The 8,697-nt window shown below is 47.9% G+C and overlaps 1 long non-coding RNA gene across 1 annotated transcript in view; it reads left to right on the forward strand.

Annotated features, from left to right (window-relative positions):
* The window catches only part of LOC144600002 (uncharacterized), a 269,597-nt gene extending 265,922 nt beyond the window's left edge, over window positions 1-3,675 (forward strand). The window contains exon 5 of the long non-coding RNA XR_013548065.1: window positions 3,630-3,675. This is a non-coding gene — a long non-coding RNA (uncharacterized LOC144600002). The remainder of the gene's footprint in view (window positions 1-3,629) is intronic.
* The last annotated feature ends 5,022 nt before the right edge of the window (window positions 3,676-8,697 follow it).

Genomic DNA, 8,697 nt, shown 5'->3' on the forward strand with positions numbered 1-8,697 from the left:
CTGCTGCTGGGCCTCCAGTGGCCCACTCCACCAACAGCTCGATTAGTGGGCTGACAATCATTGATATGTCCTGGTACCTTGTCAAACCAAAGCCAAATTTTAGCTTAGTTTAGAGATACAGCGCGGAAACAGGCCCTTCGGCCCACCGGGTCCGTGCCAACCAGCGAGCCCCGCACACTCACACTATCCCACACAGGAACAAATTTTACATTTACACCAAGCCGATTAACCTACAAACCTGAATGTCTTTGGAGTGTGGGGGGAAACCAAAGATCTTGGGGAAACGTCACGCAGAGAACGTACAAACTCTGTACAGACAGCACCCGTAGTCGGGATGGAACCCGGGTCTCTGGCGCTGTGAGGCAGCAACTCTACCGCTGCGCCACCGTGCCGCAAAGGGGTCTGAGAAATCTGGGACTTTGATTCCTGCTAAGTTTCACTGTTCCCCAACACAGCAGCCGCTGAAGAAGGGTCTCGACCCGAAACGTCACCCATTCCTTCGCTCCAGAGATGCTGCCTGTCCCGCTGAGTTACTCCAGCGTTTTGTGTCTATCTACAGCAGTCCAAAGGTCAGCAATGAAGTCTTTGACTCGTATCCCATCGAGATTCCCTGCGAAAGGGATCGATGTTTAATGCCATTAATCAGAAAGAATTGTAATGTTGATGCAGCCCAATCAATGGAATCAATACGCAGCACACATTGGTTAATTTGGCCAGTCTGATCGCTTTTAAAGTCAAGTGTTTATTTTCTCCAACACAAATGAATGTGATTACCACTCTGCACAAATTTCCTCCGTCTCATTAACCAGCAGACAATTTGCATCAAATAACAGCACTTATTGTCCATGAGATATTAACATCAATAACCATATACTACTGCCTGCACTGTGTAAACACCAACAACACAAGGCCCGGCAAACACAGTTATCCTGGTCGCCTATGGAATTAATTCATGAAATCGACCTCAATCCCCCCCCCCCCCACCCCCACCCCCACCCCCACCCCCACCCCCACCCCCACCCCCACCCCCACCCCCACCCCCACCCCCACCCCCACCCCCACCCCCACCCCCACCCCCACCCCCACCCCCACCCCCACACCCCCACCTCCACATCCCCCCACATCCCCACACCCCCACCTCCACCTCCACATCGGGGTACTGATTTTGGATGATCAGCCATGATCATATTGAATGGTGGTGCTGGCTCGAAGGGCCGAATGGCCTATTCCTCCTGCACCTACTTTCTATGTTTCTATGAACCTGAGGGGTAACTTTTTTACACATAGGGTGGTGGGTGTATGGAACAAGCTGCCGGAGGAGGTAGTTGAGGCAGGGACGATCCCAACGTTTAAGAAACAGGTACATGGAAAGGACAGGTTTGAAGGGATATGGACCAAACGCAGGCAGGTGGGACTAGTGTAGCTGGGACATGTTGGCCGGTGTGGGCAAGTTGGGCCGAAAGGCCTGTTTCCACACTGTATCACTCTGTGACTCTATGAAGGGCCTGTTTCCACACTGTATCACTCTGTGACTCTATGAAGGGCCTGTTTCCACACTGTATCACTCTGTGACTCTATGAAGGGCCTGTTTCCACACTGTATCACTCTGTGACTCTCTAACTGCATTAATAGGGTTCTGCATATTAGCTAATTAAACAGCCGTTCAGAAGAGTCATCTTGTGTTGTCGGTCATATTTCTGGGGCCTAACTGAAGTGAATAATTAATTTCACACACAAGTTTTTCAACAGACGCCTGGAAGGATGAAGGTAATAAGATCCCCATTGGCACATGCAGTCGGCTCTCCCAGTAGCTTAGAGATTAGTTGAACACTAAACCGTGCTGTCTAATCGACCGGCGGAAGTTTGTGGCAGGAAGCTGAGGGCAGCCCACCGCCCGATCACATTACCAGAGGAGTTATCCACAACAAGGTCACATTGATCTCATTGGCTAGATGATTGACTTCCCTTTGCTCTTTTATAGTTGAGTTTAATTTAGAGATGCAGTCCCCAGCCACAACAACATCCCTCCACCACAACACTCTGCCTTCCACAAGTAATCCAGTTCTAAATCAAAATGAACAAGTCACTGTGGATCCCACTCATCATCATCTTCTGGATCGGCCTAACATGAGGGAAATTTGTCAACGTCATCCATCATCCTACACTCATTGATAGGGGTTGCCAACTTCCCCACTCCCAAATACGGGACAAAGGGTGACGTCACCGCCCCGCGCCCAACGTGACCTCGCCCAGCCAGCGGCCACGCGCTACGCAACCCGCCTCTCGGCCCGGGCGGCCGCCATTGGTGGAGCGGGAGCACGTGGCCGTTGGCTGGGTGAGGTCACGTGGGGCGCGGGGCGGTGACGTCACCCTTTGTCCCTTATTTGGGCGTGAGGAAGTTGGCAACCCTAATTCTGAGATAATTCTGAGATACAGCGCAAAAACAGGCCCTTCGGCCCATCGAGCCCACACCAAGACCAGCGATCCCTGCATACACACTGGGGACAATTTACAATTTTACAAAAGCCATTTAAACTACAAACCTGCGTGTCTTTGGAGTGTGGGAGGAAACCGGAACACCCGGAGAAAACCCATGCGGTCACGGGGAGAACGTACAAACTCCGTACAGACGGCACCCGTAGTCAGGATCGAACCTGGGTCTCTGGCGCTGTGGTAAGGCAGCAACTCTATCGTGCCCGCCCCAATTTGTATTGAAAAATATTACTTCATACGAACACAAGGCTGTCTTCCTTTGACATTGTTTGCTCTGAAGGCAAGCCACCTTGCTTTGGAATTTTTGATTCACACTCCAAGTAGTTCACGTTTGCATTTGATTCAAACTCCATGTATCGCGGTTGTAGCTAATGGAATGAAACGCTGCACTTGCTGACCTTGTGAACGTGGTGGTAGTTTCAGGATGAAGCAGGGATACGGGCGGTCACGCTGACGAAGAGTTTGCCTGCTGGAGGGTTTGCAGCCAGGACTCTCCCTGTTCCTGCCTTGTTGGCATCAGGCCGCCTGCCTTCCATAGAAACATAGAAAAACATAGAAAATAGGTGCATGAGTAGGCCATTCAGCCCTTCGAGCCAGCACCGCCATTCAATGTGATCATGGCTGATCATCCAGCTCAGTAACCTGTACCTGCCTTCTCTCCATACCCCCTGATGCCTTTAGCCACAAGGGCCACATCTAACTCCCTCTTAAATATAGCCAATGAACTGGCCTCAACTACCTTCTGTGGCAGAGAATTCCACAGATTCACCACTCTCTGTGTGAAAAAAAACTTTCTCATCTCGGTCCTAAAAGACTTCCCCCTTATCCTTAATCCTTAATATCTCAGAGCAGGGGAGCAGGAGAGAGGCTGCATCCTCACAGTTGCTTGAATTCACGTCAAGCAGGGGAATAATTGGTGTCTACCTCTGTCTGTTTCAAAGCCAGCAGAATCCGTTCTGAGGCTACACGTTCTTCCCTCCTCGGCAGTCGTCCTCTGGGTAACTGATCAGGAAGCTCCTCTCTGGAGCTGTGACAGCCTCCCCTCTGATCAACACAAACCCTCCCCACCTCTGTCTTCCATTCTGTCACAACTGCTTGGGTCCATGTTTGACAACGAGTTTCTGTTTTTCTTGCAGGCTGGGCTCCCGTGAAGGTTTGGAGTCGAGGCATAAATTAACCGGTGAGTAACGTACCAGGGGGGAGGGGACAAGAACTTTGATTAACCTGCAGCTTTATGTTCGAGGAGCCAGATCACACACTGGTCACGTGTTCACTATCTTCTGTATATATCACTAAAACTCTCATCTTATATATTTGTGTGTTTGATTGTCTGTAAATGTATTTGTACCCGGGACACAGCCGAATCGGTACACGATAGCGCAACAATTTTAGGCCCACCTTACTCACCATCGGCCTGCGGTTCAAATGGTTGTTATATTTTAAAAGTTATTCACTTTTAAAAATTTAATAAATCACTTTTTAAACTTTATTACATCGCTTCCACTTGTCCCGCCCGTCAGCTGCGCTGCGCTGTAATACCTCCGTTTTCGACGTCACAAGGGGAACCCAACGGGTCCTCGCCTGCACAGTTGGGGCCCGTTGATCTAACACTCACGTGTTCATCTTGCGTCACAATGGTAAGATGGCCGCCGGATCCGCGCGTGCGCAGTTGGGGGAGGGCTGCCATTTTGAGATCGCCATTTTGAAATTGCCGTTTGATTGCAACGGGTTGGAGGAGGGTTGCCGGGCCCGCAGGAGAGGTTCAGACCCAACGGGTCTAGGCCCAGCTCGTAGAGTCATAGAGTCACAGAGTGATACAGTGTGGAAACAGGCCCTTCATAGAGTCACAGAGTGATACAGTGTGGAAACAGGCCCTTCATAGTCACAGAGTGATACAGTGTGGAAACAGGCCCTTCATAGAGTCACAGAGTGATACAGTGTGGAAACAGGCCCTTCATAGAGTCACAGAGTGATACAGTGTGGAAACAGGCCCTTCGGCCCAACTCGCCCACACCGGCCAACAATGTCCCAGCCACCCCAGTCAAGTAGTTTGTAGTTCATTAGTTCATAAGTTATAGAACGGTGGTGTAGACAAGATGAGTTGCAATCCGATCTACCATCCATTTAGTTTAATTTAGTTTAGAGATACAGCGCGGAAACAGGCCCTTCGGCCCACCGAGTCCGCACTGACCAGCGGAACAGGCCCTTCGGCCCACCGAGTCCGCACTGACCAGCGATCCCCCACACTAGGAACAATTTACAATTTTTACCAAAGCCAACTAACCTTCAAACCTGCACGTCTTTGGAGTGTGGGAGGAATACTGGGGATCCTGGAGAAAACCCACGTGGTCACGGGGAGAATGTCAATTTTTTTAATTTTAAATTCTACCTTCCTTTGAAAGAACCCAACTGTTTATGTAAAACACTGTCAGACAGACTCCTGTGTTGTGGAGCGTGCTGTTAATTTTCCCTTCAGTAAAATGTCAAGTTTCTCTTGTCATTCAGAGCCTGTCTGGTATTTTAGTTGATGGCTTAGTAATTCAGAAATGAAACTCTTCCTCATAATAGAGATAAACCATTATTTTCACTTCTCTGCCATAAATTGTAATATTTTAAAAACACCGATATCAGCTTAGAAAGGGGAATGTCAGTACAATAAATCTCAAATCTTCAGATAACCTGATATTTCTTATGAATATGGTAAAAACGTTGAGATAGCAAAACCTTGCATTTATATTACATTCCTTTCAGAATTATTCCTGAGAACTTAACTAGGAAAGGTTTTTTTTTTAAATCGAAGGTAGACACAAAATGCTGGAGTAACTCAGTGGGTGAGGCAGCATCTCGGGAGAGAAGGAATGGGTGACATTTAATTGTCCTTTAATTCTGAGGCTGTGCCCTCTGGTCCTAGACTCTCCCACCAGTGGAAACATCCTCTCCACATCCACTCTATCCAGGCCGCTCACTATTCTGTACGTTTCAATGAGGTCCCCCCTCATCCTTCTAAACTCCAGCGAGCACAGGCCCAGTACCGACAAACACTCATCACAGGTTAACCCGCTCATTCAGTCTGAAGAAGGGTCTCGACCCGAGATGTCACCCATTCCTTCTCTCCCGAGATGCTGCCTGACCCGCTAAGTTACTCCAGCATTTTGTGTCTACCTTCGATTTAAAGCAGCATCTGCAGTTTTTTTTTCTACTCATTCCTGGGATCATTCTTGTTTAACAGTCCAGATAACTGTGGGGGTTGGTAGGTTTGTGGTAGATGTTAGTCGATGGTCTGTCTTCATCTGTCTGTCTAGTGATAGAGTCAGGGAGATCAAGAAAGGAAAGAGGTGTTAGAGGCAGTGCAGGTGAATGTTAGGCCATGTTGGAATTTAGAGTCACAGAGCGATACAGTGTGGAAACAGGCCCTTCATAGAGTCACAGAGTGATACAGTGTGGAAACAGGCCCTTCATAGAGTCACAGAGTGATACAGTGTGGAAACGGGCCCTTCATAGAGTCACAGAGCGATACAGTGTGGAATCAGGCCCTTCATAGAGTCACAGAGTGATACAGCGTGGAAACAGGCCCTTCATAGAGTCACAGAGTGATACAGTGTGGAAACGGGCCCTTCATAGAGTCACAGAGCGATACAGTGTGGAATCAGGCCCTTCATAGAGTCACAGAGTGATACAGCGTGGAAACAGGCCCTTCGGCCCAACTTGCCCACACCGGCCAACATGTCCCAGCTACACTAGACCCACCTGCCTGCGTTTAGCCCATATACCTCCAAACCTGTCCTATCCATGTACTAGTGTTACAGTTAACGGAATCAATGCGTTCTACAAGGGTGTGCGAGGCAGCTAGGTCGCGTGAGAATAAAAATAGATTTTTATTAAATGAATTATCAGTTTATTTACCATTCAGAGTCAGAGAGATGAGGATTGTTTATTTATGCTGCCGTGATATTTATCCAAAGAAAATTGGATTATTCCAGCAACCAATAAAAACAGAATTAGTTTAATGTTGACTAAAATGTACTGGAAGTGTTCTGAGACATTGGTGGCAACCTCAGGACCTCAAAGCTGCACGTTCCTCTGCCGATCCATCACAGTGTTCCCATATTCCCACCAAACCAACCACCAAATCCCACCCTCCCAGTTGCTGCTTGATGCAAACATCCCGACCTCCACCCCTTTCCACACGCACACAAACAAGAGTCAAGGAAGTCCAGTCATTGTCACTGGCTGCCGTTGGAACAGTGATTATTCTTTAAATAATAGAGACAGCCACAGAGTGCTGGAGTAACTCAGCGGGTCAGGCAGCATCTGTGGAGAACATGGATAGGTGACGTTTCACAGAGTGCTGGAGTAACTCAGCGGGTCAGGCAGCATCTGTGGAGAACATGGATAGGTGACGTTTCACAGAGTGCTGGAGTAACTCAGCGGGTCAGGCAGCATCTCACACACACACACACACACACACACACACACACACACACACACACACACACACCCCACACACACACACCACACACACACACACACACACCACACACACACACACACCCCACACACACCACACACACACACACCACACACACACACACCCCACACACACACACACACCCCACACACACACACACACACACACCACACACACACACACCCCACACACACACACACACACCACACACACACACACACACCCCACACACACACACACACACACACACACCACACACACACACACACACACACACACCACACACACACACACACCACACACACACCACACACAGGTGAATATCAAAGGCTAATGAAGAATGTATGAATATTGACTACGTAAACTTTGCTTACAATGAGTCATCGCCTACATAATATACAACAATAAATCCTTTCTGTTCATCAGCAGCACAGACAAACAAGATTTATGGATAACATTAAAACAATAAAGCTTCCCTCTATATATTACTTATTAAATGTATTCATCTGATATGCGTGACTGGGTGGGATTGTTAATACCTTTGGATTAATTGGTATGTTGGGCCATTTCGGAGAGTTAAGTTAAAAAGTTTAAAATGAGGGGGGAAAGATTTAATTGGAACCTGAGGGGTGACTTTTTCACGCTGGGTGTGTGGAACGAGCTGCCGGAGGAGGTAGTTGAGGCTGGGACTATCACAACATTTAGTAGACTATTGGACAGGTACATGACCAATAGTCTATTCAATGGCCTCCCTTCTAAGAATAAAGGGGAGGCCATTTAAAACTGAGGTAAGAAAAAACTTTTTCACCCAGAGAGTTGTGAATTTGTGGAATTCTCTGCCACAGAGGGCAGTGGAGGCCAATTGACTGGATGAATTTAAAAGAGAGTTAGATAGAGCTCTAGGGGCTAGTGGAATCAAGGGATATGGGGAGAAGGCAGGCATAGGTTACTGATTGTGGACGATCAGCCATGATCACAATGAATGGCGGTGCTGGCTCGAAGGGCCAAATGGCCTCCTCCTGCACCTATTGTCTATGTTTCTATGTGTAGGAATGTTTAGAGTGAATGTAATAACAAGGAACTGCAGATGCTGGTTTGTACCACAGATAGACACAAAGTGCTGGAGTAACTCAGCGGGTCAGGCAGCATCTGTGGAGAACATGGATAGGTGACGTTTCACAGAGTGCTGGAGTAACTCAGCGGGTCAGGCAGCATCTCTGGGGAACATGGATAGGTGACATTAGGAGTCTTCTTCAGGTAGATTTTAGTTTGGGCCAAACATGGGCAGGTGGGATTAACGGCATGAGGCATCATGATTTGCATGGACAAGATGGTTCAAAGGGACTCTTCTGTGTGTTATGACTCTAATGACTATGACGTTATCTGTGGTTGGAAGAAATCTATACGACTTGGGACAGTAAACATTTATAATGAGGAGTTCAATAGGGATAATTTTGATGTAAGCTTCCATACACATAAGTTGGGGGAATGATGCAATACAGGCACAGACAAGGTTTATGCCTCATCTATATATCTGTTGATATCCCCTTTATCTTGCATCTGTACACTGTGGACGGCTTTTTTTTTAGATTTAGATTTTAGATTTAGATTTAGAGATACAGCGCGGAAACAGGCCCTTCGGCCCACCGGGTCCGCGCCGCCCAGCGATCCCCGCACACTAACACTATCCTACACACACTAGGGACAATTTTTACATTTGCCAAGCCAATTAACCT

The sequence above is a fragment of the Rhinoraja longicauda genome, chromosome 14 (genome assembly GCF_053455715.1).
Source record: "Rhinoraja longicauda isolate Sanriku21f chromosome 14, sRhiLon1.1, whole genome shotgun sequence".
Classification (NCBI taxonomy): domain Eukaryota; kingdom Metazoa; phylum Chordata; class Chondrichthyes; order Rajiformes; family Arhynchobatidae; genus Rhinoraja; species Rhinoraja longicauda.